The 19,688-nt window shown below is 35.4% G+C and overlaps 1 long non-coding RNA gene across 1 annotated transcript; it reads left to right on the top strand.

The window, feature by feature from the left end:
- The first annotated feature begins 11,174 nt into the window (after positions 1-11,174).
- Positions 11,175-17,224, top strand: LOC147076027 (uncharacterized). The gene is made up of 3 exons (XR_015069920.1): positions 11,175-11,397; positions 13,787-13,939; positions 15,211-17,224. It is a non-coding gene; the product is annotated as an uncharacterized LOC147076027 (long non-coding RNA).
- The last annotated feature ends 2,464 nt before the right edge of the window (positions 17,225-19,688 follow it).

Raw genomic sequence — 19,688 nt, 5'->3', positions numbered from 1 at the left:
TATAAAAGTGTTAGTACTAATTGCAACAATTACAATCAACGTATTGTAATTGTTACAATAAGTGCTAATTCTAGAATACAAACCTACCCTAAGTTTGATAATATTTATCACTTTAGCGGTCGATAAATACAGAATAGACCCACTGGTAATAGAAAATGTATTTCTATCAATTGAATGAAAGTTGAATTTTTCATAAAATAAGATAGCATACCCAGTGTTGCCCGATTCTTATTCTGACCAATCACAGTATAATAATTCCTTGATTTTTTCCCGCTTTGTCAGTCCTGTCCAAAGATTTGTGCATGATTGCTGAGATCTCATTACTACCATGTTTACCATCAGTTTCACCCCATAAAGAGCAGTATCCATTATTTGTTCCACTTTCGTAGATACTTTCATTATAGTATGCGTATTTCGACTAGGGAGTGTTTAGCACCTTCTCGAGGTCAAAACTTGCGCACAAAATGTCATTGTGATTTTTACTTTTGGCCAGATCATTAAAGAACATCTCCTTGCATTTATCCTTTACGGTAAGGGGACATTTGTAAGTATCCGTTTCAATTAGCCGAAGTCTCTCGTCACCAGACATATTTGTTACTTTCTCGCAAAAAGAACACTATTATCTTTTTTGGTAGATGAAAACCCAAGTTGAACTTACTGTCTATTAAATACGTTTCTGAAAACATTCCGAATCACGACATTATTGGATTCATTCAAAGAATCCAAATTTTCAGTATAAATTTTATATACATTTTCAACATTTCAAAAATCTACAGGAAGATACTATTCTTCGTAGATTATTCCGACAGTAGTGAGATGGAATGGCGGGTAATTATTGTTTAATAAACTCTATTACCAGGTTTATTTTATCTCAGCCAGTTTTACTGGATGGCGCGAACTTTGCTCCCAAATCGGATTTCGCACGAACCAAATAAACCGTACCGTAGCTTACACTATCAAATAACGTCGGTTACGTTGTTTTGCTCTACTTTATAATGCGATACAAGTTAAAACGCTAAAAGGCACAGACCCTAAAAAAATGTCACGCGATTGAGATTGGGCTCTAATATTTTTGTCACTTATGCGCTAGGTGATATTGAACAGTTCTCCATTTAAAACGCAATTTACCAAAAAGTGTCGCTTACGTAGTTCTGCCGATTAAGGTTCGATATGGACCCATGAATGATGATGGGGAGTGGAGAATTAGGTACAACACGGAACTATACCGCTTATACCAAGATTCAAAACTCTCCAACTTCATAAAACTCCAGAGGCTAAACTGGGCAGGCCATGTCCAGCGCATGCCTGAGTCACGGATACCGAAGAAGATCCTCGAAGGAAACCCAGGGGGGAAAGAGCCAGTGGGAAAGCCACGCACACGATGGGGTGATAATGTTACAAAAGATGCCAACCAGATACTAAAATCAGGAACTGGAAAAGACGTGCGGAGGACCGTTCCGGCTGGAGGACATCGGTGGAGGAGGCCAGGGCTCGACTTGAGCTGTAGCGCCATCGAAGAAGAAACGGCAGCATTTAATATTATTTTTATTTTATAACTGCTCCACGGGCCACAAGTTGACACCCAGCGGGCCGCGGGTTGGCCGCCTATGATTTAGTGGTATTTATTTTATTAGTAATTTATCCATATAACACATTTTTTAAACATTGGGGTGATGTAAGAATGATAAAAAAGCTGCCTGGGGGCGGCATTTTGTCTAGGGACGTTACTGATTCTTTATTATGATAGATAATCCATGATATTTTATTATTTCTAGATGCAGAAACTACTAGCTTTATTTGTAAGAAGTAATTATTTGCTAATAAGTGTTTCGTAATTATACAATTACTAATATAATTTACATACTATACAGCACCCATAGTGAAACCGTTTAAGCAAAAACATGCGCATATGCGTAGGGCCTTATGATTACTTACATAAAGCATAGTGTATCTCGGTCTCTCGCTCTTTGCCCGTCCTATTTCCTACCTAGACTTTCAAACCTCACGCCTACGTGGTTTAATTATAATAATATAATTTTTGTTCTGTTTGATACTTGAAATTTTGAATGTTTGTATTTATATTGTATCCTGTTTCAATTGTTACAGATCGAAGTGAATCCATAGATGTTGTTGGAAAGGAAGGTTTCATGAAGCCAAAAAAAGAAAACGCCAAGAGGGTCAGGAAAGACCGAAGATCAAAGGGATTAAATTACACTGCATACAATAACTCTGATAGACTCGTGGCGGGTAAATCTGTACAACCAGTTGCATGCCAAAACATGAAGTGCCAGAACAGAAACGCAGCCATAATTTCAGTGAAGTTCAACGGCAACAGCTGTTTGATTCATTTTGGGAACTTGACGACCCACAAAAGCGTTCATTTTTAATTAACACCATGGAACAGAGCCACATAAAACGGAGGTACCTATAGTACAACTGGTGCTGTCGAAAAACGACGCAGTGCGTCATTCCATTATTTTTACCTAAGGATGACACCCGGTTTCAAGTTTGTCAACAATTTATTCTAAAGATATTTAATATCAGCCAATTTTTTTTTAAATATACCGATTTACATAAAAGTGAAATTAATGGACCGCAGGACGATAAACCTGTGATGAAAAGCTCAGCAAACAAAACACCTGTGGCTCTAACGTCACATGTGGTAAAATTTATACAAATGTTGCCAGCAGTTCCATCCCACTACAATCGCGCTAATTCCCAAAAAAAAAAATACTTGACATCAGAGTGCAAGAATTTATCAAACGTTTATCGAATGTATAAATCGCATGAGCAATCTGAAGGTTGATTTTCAGTGAAGGAAAACGTTTTTAAAGACATAATTATTTAGAAATAAGTTTAATATAAGAATTCAAACTCCAAAAAAAGACAAGTGTGTAAAGTGTGAAAAGTATAAAGGATTGTGACCGTACGGTATACGATGAAGAATTTATGACACATTTAAAAGAAAAAGAATTGATGAAGCTGGCATTTGACAAAGACAAAACTCGGGGTAAATAGGATACATGTATCATTTTTATGTTTCCTTCGACCTCCAATTAGGTCCTCAATACCCCACACGGGGAATTCATGTTGTAGGTACTATTCACGAAAGTACGCAATATAACATAAGTAAAAATATAGAAAACATCATGTTAAATTATTTATTGCCAGGGCACACGTATATGCCCGTGGATTCAATGCATTCTTGCATCTAATCAAACTATTGGAAAAAAAATATTTGTGCACCGTCAGAATAACCTACCATTCTGACAAACGCGAGGTTAACCTGGGGCCATTTCTTAATGTTTTCAATTATAAATCGTTCAATAATTGGAGGCCTACGCAGGAATATTTATTTCCTACGACTGCTAAATCTGAGTGCTCGTCCGTGGTGGTTAGGCGGGCGCGGGGCGGCGGCGGGGCGGGCAACTCAAACGTATGAACACGTCTCGACGTGTCCGTAGACAATGCGCGGGGACGGGTGTTCGCGCGTGTTGTTTTGGCGCGTCTAGCTCAACGCAGGCAAGATCGTACATGCGGCGGGCTCTTCCCATACTGCGCGCATAGAGGTGTCCGCACTGAATGGACGGGCACCGACGCGGGAAACGAGCGAGTTGCGGGTGTCTCAAACCATCATGAGCTTACCGCGTGCGTCTGGTGTATTTATGGTATTATTTTCACAAAGCATAGATAGTACGAAGTGATGTAAAGTAGGTATACGTTTTATAACGTTGCACTTTTCACTACACTGATACGCCTCTTTGCCTTATTACGTCGCATAAAATTATATCAAATATATATAAAAATTATATATTCACTTGTATTAATATAATATGTAGTACTAAATAAATATATATTATGTAAAAATAATATCTTTAAATTTCAATAATTCTTAACGCACATATAATATTGTATACTTATTTTACTTATAGTTATAAAGGTAGGTACATAAAAAAATGTTTTTTTTTGTCTATAATTATTCAATATTCTTTCTCATTTATCTCTTTATCTAATTTCTCTGTATTTAAATTTTAATATGATTAACTATAATTATTATAATTTATATGGAAACTTTGCTTGTTGCAATATCTTTTTCTAGTCTATTTTATACATATTTGTAGTCTTTGTAACTGTTTGTTTTCCTTAATAAAAAAATATAAACATAATAAAAATAAAATATATTAAGTAGGTACATCATTTCCATCCTAGAGCCGGGGTGCAAAGTTATGAAGCGTACATTCTACACCTACATTTACACCATATGAACCGAAAAGTCTTTTTTAAACTTTAACTTACATATTATCCAATATATAATCAAATTATAAAATCGACCAAGGGTACTTGATGGAATTTGAATTTAAATTCATAAATATAAATTTACCAAATAAACAGGAATTAACTGTATCAGATGACAGTGTATATTCACCATTGGTGGTGTTTGAAGATGCCAAAAGGCGATAGTCGGATCGCAAAAAATTACTCAAAAAGAATAGATAAAAACTTAGATCAATTAGAATATACCTAATCAAATATTTTCTCATGTTACTCTTTTTCGAAAAACTTGTCTGGTTGTTCCCGCAGTTTCTTGTAAGTATAAGTTATAAAATTCTTCTGCTAAATTAGTGCTTTCCATATTGATTTCATTGGCCCCATATTTTGGTGCAAAGTTTTGCCATTTCAAATAGGAGTTTTCCAGTAAAAACTTTTCTGTGTTTATGGTTTCCTATCCCTGATTTGACGCTGAACACGACTGGGCGCGCGCGGGCTACTACGGACACTCTACCCGTGCCCGTCCCCGCGCCAATTCCGCGTCGAAGACGCCCCATGACTACGGCCAAGCGCTGAGGATGGAAAAAATTCTAATCTGAGATATCCGTCGGGTTTCACTAACTAAACCCTTGGGTTAGGTGAGTGTTTTTTTAATAAAATGTTTTTGATAATGTTAGGTTAGTGTTTTTTCAATTGACGCTTATTATGTTTTTGAATAAAATGTTTTCGGTAACGTTCGGTTAGTGTTTTTTCAATTATTGTTGTTTACTGTGATTTTTTAATAAAATGTTTGTTTTTTCTCTAAATGTGGATTTTTCTCATTTAAAATCATAAAACCCAATATTTGTTGAATTCCGTAAAAGAAAGATAAATAGGTACCTATATGATTCAGGGATCGTGAACCTTTTAAGGTACGCGTGCCAAAATTTCCCAATTAATATTTTTCAACTGTCCGACGTGCCAGGCAGTTTTTTTATAGCGACAATATTTTTTTTAATTTTATAAAAAAAATAGTTAATACTTCTATTAAAAAGGTTTAAAAATCAATTACATTTGAGTTATTGCTATCCTATCTTTCACCGTATTTCTCGCTGAAGGCATATATTTACTCATTGAATATTTTTTCCTTGTTTTCAAATTACTCAAAGTGAGCCTTTAAACCACTCTTCTTTATAATATTTTATTCTCCGTCATTGAGCGGTTTTCCATTTTTAGTGCTCGGCCGTAGTCATTTGGCGGGCGCGGTGCGGCGGCGTCTTGCAAAACTCAAACGTATAACCGTGTGTATTATGCCCCAAAAAAGACACTGTCTACGAATACTTTACACACGGTTATACGTTTGAGTTTTGCAAGACGCCGCCGCACCGCCCCCGCGCGATCACTACGTTCTTGCACTTATGCCGGCGCTCCATTGGCACGCAAGTCAGACGATTTACAGTCTTCGGACTTTTTTTTCGCGTGGAGCACCCCAGGTCTGCGGACTTTTTAATCCGCAGACCAGGCTCGTTGGATTTCAAACATGTTTGATATTTTACTCGCCGAGCCGCTGAAATTCGTACGTTCACCACGCTTTACCGTCACACTATTTATATCTATGCCGACGGACGACAGCGCCATCATTATTTTACTGTCATTCAAAGTGTTCGGACATCTCACATCGATAACAACAATGGTAGGCATTCGAAAAGTTTCTTGGAAGATTTTATTAGTTGTTTTAAAGACAACCCATCGTTGTGGAAGACGACCAGCCCACTATACAAGAATCGTGATGCCAAGTCCTTGGCGTATGCGGAACTTTTGGAGATTTTAATCAAGGTGGAGCCGCAGGCAAGGGTCGACGATGTTAAAAAGAAAATACAGACATTGAGGTCGGGTTACAGAAAGGAGAGAAATAAAGTAAGGACATCATATCGAAGCGGAGCCGGCACAGACGCAGTTTATCTACCCAAACTGTGGTACTATAAAAATTTGGAGTTCTTGAACGACCAAATGGAAGGTACGTAGGAATGCTTTAAAGCTATTTATTATACACGTGCAGATTATGAAATTGTCGTACCTAGCTCTGAAAGTGACATCGCATTAGATTAGCTACTATTAAGCAATTAAAACATACAGCTATGAATCATTTCTAGTCACAATAAAATTTCTTATTCTTTGCCGAGGTAGGTAATAAATAATAATAATATATAGGTACGAGGGAATTCTTTAAAGCTATTTATTATACACGTGCAGACTATGACATTGTCGTATCTCTGAAAGTGACATCGCATTAGATTAGCTACTATTAAGCAATTAAAACATACAGCTATGAATCATTTCTAGTCACAATAAAATTATTAATTCTTTGCTGAGGTAGGTAAGAAATAATAATATATAGGTACGATCATGGCGGTGGAAGCGCGGCTTATTGAGTCGTGGTCGGGTCCCAGGTTCAAATCCTGGGTCTGACAAGTACACATTGAATTTCAATTTGTGTATGAGTCAGAGTATGGACCTAATATGTTGAGCAAGTGGCTGACATCCATTTCTCGTAAAAACAAAATCTGTCAATACAAACCTCCACTCCGTGGAGGTCCATATTATGATCGGACAAGGTCGAAAGAAGAAGAAAAGAAATGATCATAAAATCAAAAATCGCTCGAGTTAGGTTCCTTCAGAGACAATCAATAAATCGTCAATCATCAATCAAAATTAATGGTACAGTTTGGTTATGAGGAATACAGCGGAAAACACATTTTGAAAATACCCGATATACTGGATTACACCAATTATACCAATATCAATATTAACCGTATGAAGGAATGGGTACTTAGGGGAGAGATAATAAAAAACAAGTTTGAGTATTATGTTGTATTTTAACAATTTACATTTTGTTTTACAGAATCGAGCTCAATATCCAGCATGGTGGACGATTTGGAAAACATGTCTCCTGATGAGAGTTACTCCAACTCGTTAAACAACGAAGATTGTATTGAGGTAAAACATTTTAACTAAATTGTTACATTGGTTTAATTTATCTATTGCTTATCATACTTTCTTGCCATGTGACAGCCCCGGTAGTATTAAAATATTTTTCGAAATCTCCTCGCGCTTTCTTAGCATTGGCAGTCGAGTTCCGATTAGTCGTTGCTTCCAAAGGCGCTAAGGTGTCCTGTGACCTCAGTCCGAGCTCTATTAAACCTGTCTCAGGATTTTCCCTATCAAGGTCATGAGAAGGAGTATAAGTATGTGTTGATTTGCGACGAAGAAAGTTGTGCAGCACACAGCAAGTTAATACAACTGTATTGATATTTTCAATTTTCATGTTTATTGGAGCTTGAAAAATGCGGAATCTAGCAGCTAAAATGCCAAAAACATTTTCTATAATTCGCCTGGCTCTGCATGTCCGATAATTATATATTCTTTTACTGTGATTTAATTGCCTTTGTGAATACGGCTTTATGAAATCGTTACGTAATGCAAAGGCTTCATCGCCAATATAAACAAATGGCAGTGCATCAGAATTAGCAGTAGGTTTTTTTGGTGCAGGTATTTTTAATCTGCCTTCGTCTAAACGTTTGAAAAAATCAGATTTTCTCAGTACGCCTCCATCAGAAATACGTCCATTTGTTCCAACATCAACATAAATAAATTCATAATTAGCATTTGCAATCGCCATCAAAACAATGCTGTGGAAATGTTTGTAATTATAAAAGTGGGAGCCGGCGCCTGCAGGTGGCACGATTGCAATGTGTTTCCCATCAACTGCGCCCAGGCAATTTGGAAATTGCCATTTACTATTAAATTCTTCTGCAATCGTCTCCATTTCTTCGTGCGTATCAGGGAACTGCAACAAAAAATAATCAACATTTTATTTACAGATAGAATATTCGCCTTCAACATCCACGTTGTCGACTACTCCAAGGTCGAATCTCAATAGAGTACCAGAACCCCCATCGTTCAAACGAAAAAAATCGAATGATAGCGCCAACAAAGTGTTAGAATTAATCACTGACAAACTAAGCAAGACTGAAGATGAATTTGATGTTTTTGGCAAAATGATGGCCATGAAACTACAATCGATGTCACAGGGACAAAGATTGCTGGCCGAGAAGCTGATGCATGAAGTTGCCTTTATGGGACAAAGTGACAAAATAATGCCAGCAACTACTGTTCATACTCAACCAGTTTATCGTATATTAAGCAAAAATGTACAAAAGCCGGTATAATAAATTAATGTTTTTTGTGTGAATAAATATCTTGTAAAAATATTTGTTTTTTTGTTTGTTTTTATGCCTATAAACCTTAGCTTAAGCGATACAACAAATGGTAAGTATTTGAGCTATGTTAGCAAACCTATATTATTATGTGGCCTCATTTAGAAATCAAATTCCATGCTTGCTTTTCGAAGAATATGACTAGTATTACAATACATTCAACAGGAATAATTAAGCAGCTTGCTTACAGCCTATATGGAGAGTCCTGGCTAGGTACAGCATTCTAATGGTCTATTGAATATTTAGCATGTCAACGATGGCCTTATTTGTGACTATATATATACCTATCTCAAATGCATCTTGTCTGCCATTCTTATGATGTTGCCGTCTATGATTTATATAGGTAAAACAATCCACTAAACGTTCACTTTATAAGACCAACCAATGTCTACTTGTTAATGATATATTTGTAAATTTGCCCAACTTTATTAGATGACGTATAATATAATACACACCTTGAAATATTCTCCTTTCAAAACGTCAATGATGACTTGGCAAGTTTCGGGAATTATCTTGCCCAGAGTTTGTCTTCCAATCGCAGTTCTATAATGCAAGTCAGTGAATGTTCCGCCAGCAGCCAAAAATCGCAGGGTTGCACATAATCTATCATGAGGAGAAATAGCTTCCCTCATCATAGTATTTTTTTTTTAATAAATGGGTAGACCAAATTATACAGTTCTGTGTATACATCCTCCGACATTCGCAAATAATTGCGGAAATCGCTCGGTTGCAAACGCAATTCTCGTATTAAATTTGTGTGGGATAATGTCGTTCGTTTCCTTATCCAATGTTTCACCCAGTATTTGTGTACCCTTTGCTTCGTTATTACATTATCTGCCACCCAATAACCCAAAAAACATAAAACGTCGGTATCATTTAACGCCATCACGATTTAACTGTCAGATATACGTATATTATCTATGCTGTCAAAGTCGACTGTTTTACTCGTCAAATTAATTATATACTCGTTTCGTTGAACGTCTGTTGGCCAGTAGCAGAACGTAGAAAAATCTGAAGACTTATTGTCGTCGGACTTTTGGCTCGCCAATGGAGCGCTGGCATTAGAGGTTAAGTTTGTCGCTGATGACAGCTCAACGGTTACCACCACTATGCCTCCAATTAAAAAAAATCTAGGTGAAACTGTAAAAATATATCGCCGTGTATAATTGTGAAAATATGTTAAAATAATAAAATTATAAGAAGAAGAAAGAGTCTATGTGACTAATTTATATTCTCCTCCTTGCCCGCCCCTCCCCAATATTAAATCCTGAGTGCGCCGCTGATAGGGACTACGTGGGGGCATAGAGACGTTATCGATACCTTAATTATTATATTTGAAAGTGGTACAAACTGAGTATGTTTTGTTATTGGGAGTTTATTTTTTGTGTATTGCCATATCTGTTTTGATATGGCAGCACAGGCCAAAAGTTCGTATCATTGAACCTGAACTGAACGAATCAAATGGCACGTTGGATTTATTTGATTTGTAACCGTTTGGTAGAATGTCCACGGAAACGCTTTTCTGACAACTAATTAGTGTTGCCAGTACTTAAAATTAATTCATAATATATTAGTCTCTAAAACAGAAACATATTTGAAACGTCAACTTGTTATGAAATTCTAACCTCCTATCGTGGTCTACAATAATACAAATTTGACAAACTGTCGTATTCATTCATTTAAATATACAAAATATAAAGAATGCTTCATAAATAGGTAGCCATTTAGTTAATTTATAAGATTTATAGGTATGACAAGTTTTTAAAAATTACTTTTGATTAGAGCTTTTCATAATTATTGACCACTTGTTCATGTCGACAGTAAGATATTGTGACTTAGACGACAATCGAACACATTAAATTAGTTAGGTAATATAAAGATCATTCCGGGTTGATTTAACACAGTTTGTAGTTTAGAATCTCCGTTACAAAATATAAATAAAATTAAAATAAATTCTTTGTCTGACATAATAATTATAGTAATGATATTAAATCGAACTTGCATAGAAAATAGTGCTGGATTTTGAGTTAATAACACCAAAAGCGGCGTCTTGTTCGCGTATGGTTACTTATGAATAATAGGTATTGATTATTAATCTATAATACATATAATTCAAGTGAACTCCTATGGTGTAAATATCTAACATATTAATATGAACACCTCACGATATATAAATGCCAAATAATGCTTATCAACACTTTGACAGATTGCCATTAGTCTATGGATCGTCCGAATTGGTTTGACGTTTCATGTCAAACCATTTCTGATGGTCCGAGAACGGTTTGATTTTCAATGATACACTGAACCAAACCTCAAATCTCAAACCATTTCCGGTCAACTACAATTTGTATGTATATTGTCTATGGTTTAATTTGATTTGTTTCGTTCATGTTGAAAGAAACGAAAGCAGTGATGCCAACCGTACTATAATTACAGTACAATACTACAATTTTGATTTCGCGAAAAATGTAAAATACTATAAATTTACGCTAAATATACCAAAATACTATAATTTTAAAGGATTCAAGACGAAAAATGTTCATGTACTATATATTTTTCAGAAATACTATACTTTTTACGCATTTGTACTATAATCAGCATAATATATACATATCTATCAGCTATAATCAGCAAATATGGCAACACTGCGCTACAGTGATTTTTTATTGTCGTTGTGTCAGTCAAAGTGGTCAGTCACAATAAAATTATTAACCTTACACTTTGATTTACGGCTTAAAATCGTACAATGGACGTGAAACGCGAATCTGATGAATGTTTAACTGGCGCAGAAAAACAGAGTTGGTTTGATGTGCCAATAGTCGGTACTGACTGTTGCGATATAAAGCAAGAAAATGTCAATTGTGATATTATGGTTAGTTTTAAACAAATTTCTTTTCTATTGGGAAATTCAACGGTTATGCCCCGTTTACACGTACGTGGATTTACTGCTGACAGTAGGTACGTATTATCGCGGCCATAACAAATAAATTCACGTGTAAAGCTTCTGAATTTTCACGCAATAATAATAATTGGTACTTACATGGAGGTGCGAATGCGCAGCGGAATGAAAGTGGCGAAACTGCCGGAAAAAATCTAACTACACCGCGTAGACTCATTTCGAGGTTACCAGATTTGTCAACACGACCTTTCAAATAGTAACATAAAATGTCAACATCCCGTCTCGCTGACTCTTAAAGAATGAGATTGGCGAGACAGCCAGCACTTTTATGTGTAAACAGTTAGTATCGCGATAGTTTAAAATACACACTATTAATTGGTGCAAGTAAATCCATGGACGTGTACAACAGGCGCTATTACATATTATTACGAGTACTTATAACTTGTACGTATGACAGTTCGCCGTGAGCTGTCGTACCGAAAACACATTGCTATTATTTAGTCATCATCAGCCTGAATCTATCCACTGCTGGATGAAGGCCTCTTCAAGCTGTTTACACTTCTCTCGGTCCCGTGAATTGCGTTGCCACGTACTTCCGCAGAACGTTATCATTTCATAGATCCAGCAGCCTCTAGGTGTACCTTGCAGACGTTTTGCACTTCTTGGATACCACTAGATGACTAGATTTGGAAAACGATTGTCTCTTCTTCGAGCTATATGTGTCCATCCCATCTCCATTTAAGGCTTTTCTTATTCCTCTTTTTGTTCATTCGCATTATGCCCAGCATGCACCTCTCCATACCACGTTGTGCGACCCTTAGTTTCTGGATCTCTCTTTTACTTAGGGTCCATGTTTCACACGCATATTATGTGATCACGGGAAACACACACTGATTGAACACTGCGCTTTAGGCAGAGTGGAAGGTCACTTTTGAAGACTATTTACTATTTAGTAATGATAGTAATTAAATAACGCGTTCATGGAGCATTGCGGACAGCAATGTTCCAAATTAATTCTAAGACTCAATAAAAATATCTCATTTATTTAAGCAGATACATGTTTACGATATGATTACCTATATTTATAAATAACTTCAATAGCTGTTTTTTTTTTTTTTATTACGTTTTTCTTAGCTCGTTTTATTTGTCCGGTGGTTTTTTGTCCGGTACAAATCTTGCATCGATTTTTTACTAACTTCCCGACTAGCTAGACATTTGAAACTTTTAGAATATATCAGAACACGATGCCAATGCATTCTTTTAATACTTTTAGCCATCTTTAAGGAGAATTGAATACATTTTCAGTTAATTCTGTTTTGTATGAAAAGTTATTTCGACACCATTATTGGTTGCTAGTCGTCTGGGGTCCTAGCAACTAAATTATTAATATATACGTGCGTTATAATGGAAATCAATATGACATGTCAAAATGACATTTCAGTATTATTTCTATCAAGTACAAAATTTTTGAACGTTTAAGCTAGTCAAGTAGAGTTTATATGATACAACAAAAAATTTAAAAACGTTGTATATAAAAAGTTCTTTTTATCTTGTAATTATTATATTATCTTTCCCTTGTGTTCAATGGTTTTTATTGCGTATTTAATTTCAGCGCGATACGGCGACCGGTTTCCGATACAACACCTCAAGGTGAACTATGATACGGCCAATTACATTCTTGGATGTGAGAAATTTAACAATAATTACGAATTTGTTAACTGCACAGGCAGAGATTTCGTTTACTGGTGATTAGCTAACAATGTCGACAGAATATTACCTATTATCACTTCCTGACTACGTAAATTTCGATTCATCTAAAGACATTAATTTTAGAACCACATTACGATCATATCACGTGTGAGCGGGTGAGCTTGTAATAACACAGGTAAAAAGTGTGCAATGTTGATTTATCCTGTAGCATGTTTTTAACTTTGTAAAATCTCCCAAAATGGACCAAACCTCTCACACCAGTTTACGCATTCACACCAGTTTTTTATTATCTCAAATTGTACACATTTTCTAGTTACATGTTCTTGCGTATGTTTGGTTTTAGCGGAGGGATTACAAAATATACAGGTAATTGACACATTGTTTTTGTAATTTAGCAGTTTTTATTATTGAATGTTCTAATTGTTATAGCTCGTGCGCTCACGTGAGATGATGGTAATGTGTTTCTAGCATAATTTTATAATTAAGTAGTCTGTTGGCATGAACCGAACCCTGATATTTATATCCACTTGATCAGCGTTGGTGCAGGCGACGTGAAAATCGACCACAGTCAGAAAACGACTTTTGAAGTTCTCTGCATGTGCTGAACGTGAAATGAATTCAGTTTGTAAAATAATAGTTTGTTGTTTTCCAGGATCCAGCCACTGACTTGACCATAATAAAACCTGAGACTGATGTTCACACAACTGACATCAAGCAGGAGTTTGATGAAGACACAATACTCCCAATAAAAAATGAGGATCCTCAACCCGGGTGCTCTTATTCAGTGTCTACACAGGTTGCCCAGGTAGGTTTACAATGCAAGCACCTTTAACTTGTGGCGTGGCCTTGGTGGTTGTGGCGATGAGAACGTTGGTGCCATAAAAACGCAAGTACGCGGGGTTGACCAAATTAGTACGTGGCACCGAAGTTCGCATTCACCCCGCCTTCTATTTATAGTTTCTCGTGACTTCAACCGCGGAGTCCCGCTCTTTTCCATGTACATTCACAATTACCCATACCTCATACACTCTCGCACTTTCAATCTAGCGATGAATACTTAACCTGCAATTTTAACTACACGTGCCCACCTATGAGTTATTACATCCACGTTATAATGCCGCATCCAAATTTGTCGTATGGACGTAGCTACGATCCTTACATGTAAACCGGCTCTCACATCAAAACTCGTCTCACCTTAAACGTTTCGAACACGTCGATGTGACGTCATAGTTATTCACAAAACACACGTTGCCAAATTGAGCTCCGAACATTGATCGAATGCGACTGTTTCGTTTGAAAAAAACATCTGGCTGTTGCAATCGACAAGTTGCATACTTCTCGGGCTCCGAGTCGAAGAGTCGAAGTCTCATACAAATACCTACGAATTGGTCATTTCTAACGGAAGAGCTGCTGGTGTCGACAGCATTTTAGGAACGCTCTATGACAATTGTGTCATTTCCGTTGCGTTCTTTAATATGCTCTATAAATGAGCACAGACAATAACATGTCAGTTGTCCAGTTGTAGGGTTGTATAAAACCTCTACAAGTACCAGTAGCGAAGGGTGGAAGTAAGCTGTTGAGATCCCACATAAATAGTTCACACTAAACTCTTTCAGTTTTACATATGTGTTTTCGTTGAAATGAGACCACAATTTGTAGAAAGTGTCAATTAGTTTTTAAAATTCAATTAAACGCTGCCTACCAAACCATCATTGTTGAAGTACGCCTCGGAGAACTGACACAAATAATTAATATTCTTAGTTCAATGAAAACAAAAGTATGACTGACAAAGTTTAGTATGCACTTTTTATGTTGGATCTTAGCCTGTTGACCACTGTCGAGTGTTTAGAGTGACCTTATTTTGTTGACCTGGGACCTGGAAGCCTGGGTAGCAGGTCGATTCCTAAAGATAAACCATCGCACACCCAGTAATCTTCCGCTAATATCGTTTGTCGAAGCTCAGTATACGGTTTCTCTGAACCTTGTAAGGTATCATGTTGTATCACCGTAAAGCAATACCGTTAGAACGCACGTATCGAAAGGGCTGAATAAAAAATACCATTCAATACATTTTAGGTTGTCGCTGCAAGCACCGTAGCAACTAGCGCTGTGGAAGTGTTGGAAACTAGAGTAACGGAAGAATTTCATGACGACATAAAAATAGATGAACAGGACTTCAAAAAAGAACTCAAGGATTACAATCATAAGTTTATAAATATACGTGGCTCTGGAAAATGTGATGTAATTCAATTGAACCCCGAGATTAATGTAAAGTTGGTAAACAGACCAATGAAAAAGGTCACTAAAAACTCAATGAAAACCTTTAAATGTGATGATTGTAACAACTCATGTATAAAATCGTGTTATTTGGAAAGGTTTAAAATGTCTCGTTCTGGTAAAAAGACATTTAAATGCGACGACTGCAATTTCACTTGTACTGGGTCTAGAAGTATGAAAAGACATAAAATGTGCCATTCTAGTGAGAAACAGTTTAAATGTGATGAGTGCAATTTCACTTGTAAAGGGTCTGGAAGTATGAAAAGACATAAAATGAGACATTCCGGTGAGAAGCAGTTTAAATGTGATGAATGTAATTACTCTTGTATTCAATCTAGCAACATGAAATCACACAAAATGATTCATTCTGGTGAAAAACCCTTTAAATGTGATAATTGTGAATATTCCTGCATAAAATGGTCGTCCTTGCGATTACACAAAATGACTCATTCGGGTGAGAAGCGATTCAAATGCGATAAATGTAATTACTCCTGTATAATATCGAGTAACATGAAATCACATATATTGATACACTCTGATGAAAAGACTTTTAAATGTAATGAGTGCAATTTCTCATGTAGAACATCCTATCATCTTAAATTACACAAAATTAGTCATTCTGGAGAAAAGCCATTAAAATGTGATGACTGTAGTTACTCTTGTATACAGTCAAGTTCCATGATATCACACAAGATGATTCATTCAGGAGAAAAAAGATATATATGTAATGAATGTGATTACTCAAGTATACAATTCTCTCACATGAAATCACACAAAATGATTCATTCCGGCGAAAAGCCGTACAACTGTCGTGAATGTAATTACTCGTGTATACGATCTTCAGACTTGAAATCGCATAAAATGAGTCATTCTGGCGAAAAGCCAATTAAATGTGATCAGTGTAGTTACTCATGCAAACGGTCGCAACAAATGAAAAGACATAAAATGACTCACACTGGTGAAAAACCTTTTAAATGTGAGGAATGTGATTTCTCATGCAGACAATCCTCCTACATGAAATCACATAAAATTATCCATTCCGGCGAAAAGCCGTATATTTGCGGTGAATGTAATTACTCATGTACACGATCTACAGATTTGAAATCGCATAAAATGAGTCATTCTGGCGAAAAGCCAATTAAATGTGATGAGTGTAGTTACTCGTGCAAACGGTCGAATGAAATGAAAAGACATAAAATGACTCACACTGGTGAAAAACCTTTTAAATGTGAGGAATGTAATTTCTCATGCAGACAATCCTCCAACATGAAATCACATACAATTACTCATTCTATTGAATCAGGACCCCATATTGAGCCTGTTTTGATCAGGAATAAGAAAAAATAAATAACTAATGCATATATACGACCGCCTGAGTTGAAGTTTCTTTATTATTAATGAATAATCATTCAACATGACCCATTTATTTAATACTAATATAAGAGGTAGGATGTAGAGTGTAGAACACAGACAAAAAAAACTATTGTGATCCGGCTCCAGCCAGCTCAGGGGTAGTGTTTAGCTAGAGGTCAAACTAATTAGAGGATCTCAGATTGATTGGTGGCAGCACTATGTGGTAGCACTCTACTATATATTAATCAAATAAAAGTCACTTTTACGTTGAACAATATTTATTGTTGCTTAATATCACAGCATTCCATGATCAAGATCACAGCATTTCAAGGTCACCGGAGTTTACTATATATAGTTTTTAGTAAGTATAAGTTCTATATAGTCAATAGGTATTTAAGTTTGTAGAACTTTATTAAATATTGTTCAGTAATAATAAATAAAAGTGTAAATTTATTTTTGGAAACTGGTTTTGTTTTATTTTATTAACTTATAAAGGGTTATAGTATATTCTATATTTTATTTCATACATTTATATAAAGTTATACTTAATAAAACTTATATTTTATTTTATATACTTAATGAAAAATTATTTATGTACCTATCTATATAATTTCTAATTTTCACCTATTTTGTAACAATAGTTTATAAAAGTCTGGTATTATTTATATAAAATCTAATTATCTTTTATTTTGTAAAACTTGGTTTTTAGTAAAATTTCATGAAAGTAATGTATTTATATATAACTTAATTTTAAAATTGACTTAATAATTGACACATTAAAATAATCATGAAATATTTACTATATTTTTATTTATATTTCGTGAATCCACGTAGGCATGCGTCACTTAAAAAAAGGTTGGAAACCACGCGTATGTTACTAGGTACTCCCTGTGGAGCTGCTGGTGAAGGTACTTGCGTCCGGAGACGTACTTGCGAGCAATTACTATTATGAGGTGATGTCACCGCTATGGGGTGATTCATCAACAAACACGGGGTAATACGTAAGTAAGCGCCCCTGGCTTGAAGGCACATGGAGGGCTTTCTATGCAAATTGCTTCGGAAGCAATTGCTAATATCTGTAGATATCTTTCACGGGTACGGAGAATATCGACGCAACTAAACTTTATATGAACAAGCTGGTGCTTTTATAGTCAATCGCACGGCTTTTTGGTGATAATGTCAGCAGGAAAAGCGACATTACTTCGTCCATCTCTTTCTTGAAGAGAAAACTGCGTGAAATTCATATAGGTGATAATTTACTAACGTAAATAATTATTTAGTAGATCGGGATTAATGTATTACGTGTTTACTTAGAGCTTCGCGTATGAACCTTTGTTATTAGGGCAACGGGTCAAACTAAAACTATAGATAAACGAGCGTAAAATAGATCTTGTAGAAGTACGTAAGTAATAATTGAACAAAATGTAATATGCAAAAGTAATTATATGATAGAATTTATTAATTAATACCTAGCTTTCAAATTAGCTATTTCGGAGAAAGTTTGCATTATTAGAAATGAGAAAATAAAGACATCGCGACTTGCTTCACATACTGTATGAGAATATGTTTGCATAGATCGTCTGGTTTTTTTTATATGAAGTTTTTTTTTCATAATTTCAAGATGTCTATCGATGAGCATACCAATCTGCAAGTTTTTTAGTTAGCGCCTTCATATGCTATAGTACATTTATTCAAAATAAAAAATATGAAGATAATTTAAATAAATAATTTATATGGGATTCAATCACATATAAATATTGAGTGTTATTAAAAATATAAATTAATTTATCTAGTGATTTTTATTTATATGTTAGTTCACTCATAAGACAATTTATTCAGTTAGTTAAGTCAGTTGAGATCTGATATTGTACCTACCTAAGTCTGTGTTTTAAAAATAGAAGTATTTTAAAATGTCTAGTTTTATGGGTTAAATTATAAATTGTTATGGGGCATAATAATATACAAAACGGATATTTTCAAAGATGATAGGTAGGTAATATATTTTGTGCGTATGTTACGTTTATAAATGTTGAGGAAAATATATAATTCAAACTAATTGCTTATTTTTTATAAACTTATCTTAACAAACCAATTGAGCTTTTGAAATGTCATCGATTCAGTGTACCTATTCATCTATTTTATATTACATACATTGGAACCTCGATTATCCGGATTACTCAAAACAAACACAAGTTACAGGATGGTTTTTATTTATAACAAAGAAACACTTTGGACCAACGTTGGTCGCCAGTTATAGTATGTTTTAGTTATAAATAGAAACACTTCCGGTTTAGCATTTAATCAGGGTTCACAGAAAATACTTCAAACGGTAAACGAAAACAGGTTAACAAGATAAGGAGACTCGCTCGACCAAATAACCGTATGGAAGTGCCAACGATTAGTTCAGTTCAGGTAGGTATCACATTTGACAATTCTCATGTGTGCGCGCCTATGTATTACTAGAAATGGATTTCGATAGTGTAAAATTAGTCTCAAAATTGAGGATCTAGAAGATCAAAAGAGTCAGGGCTAATCAGACTAAGCTGACTGACTGTAAGACTGTGAGAGATATCATTTACGGAGTCAACATAGAGTTAAATCCTAATTCGTCTACATAGTGTTCGCGACTTCCAGTCAATGGGAAGCGCCATGTATGGATATCTTTTCAAAGTTACGCCGCTAAATATAGTAAAATTCTAATCTGTATACATAGCGCTTGCGGTGTCGTTAATAGACCGCGCTATCTATGTGTCTTTTTTCGAAGTCATGCTGCTATAATCTGAAACTTTTATTTTCACAATTTAAATATTTATTTTTAATATTATCAATATGCCATCATAAAGAAAACGTATTGCACTATCATTACTAGACAAAAATTGATATAATCAAAGCTTTGAAAAAAGGTGTCTCAGAACATTTTTGTC

Source organism: Rhyacophila brunnea, unplaced genomic scaffold, assembly GCF_057557595.1.
Source record: "Rhyacophila brunnea isolate RB1 unplaced genomic scaffold, BYU_Rbru_1.0 scaffold_136, whole genome shotgun sequence".
Classification (NCBI taxonomy): Eukaryota; Metazoa; Arthropoda; class Insecta; order Trichoptera; family Rhyacophilidae; genus Rhyacophila; species Rhyacophila brunnea.
This window is presented reverse-complemented; position numbering and strand designations above follow the sequence as displayed.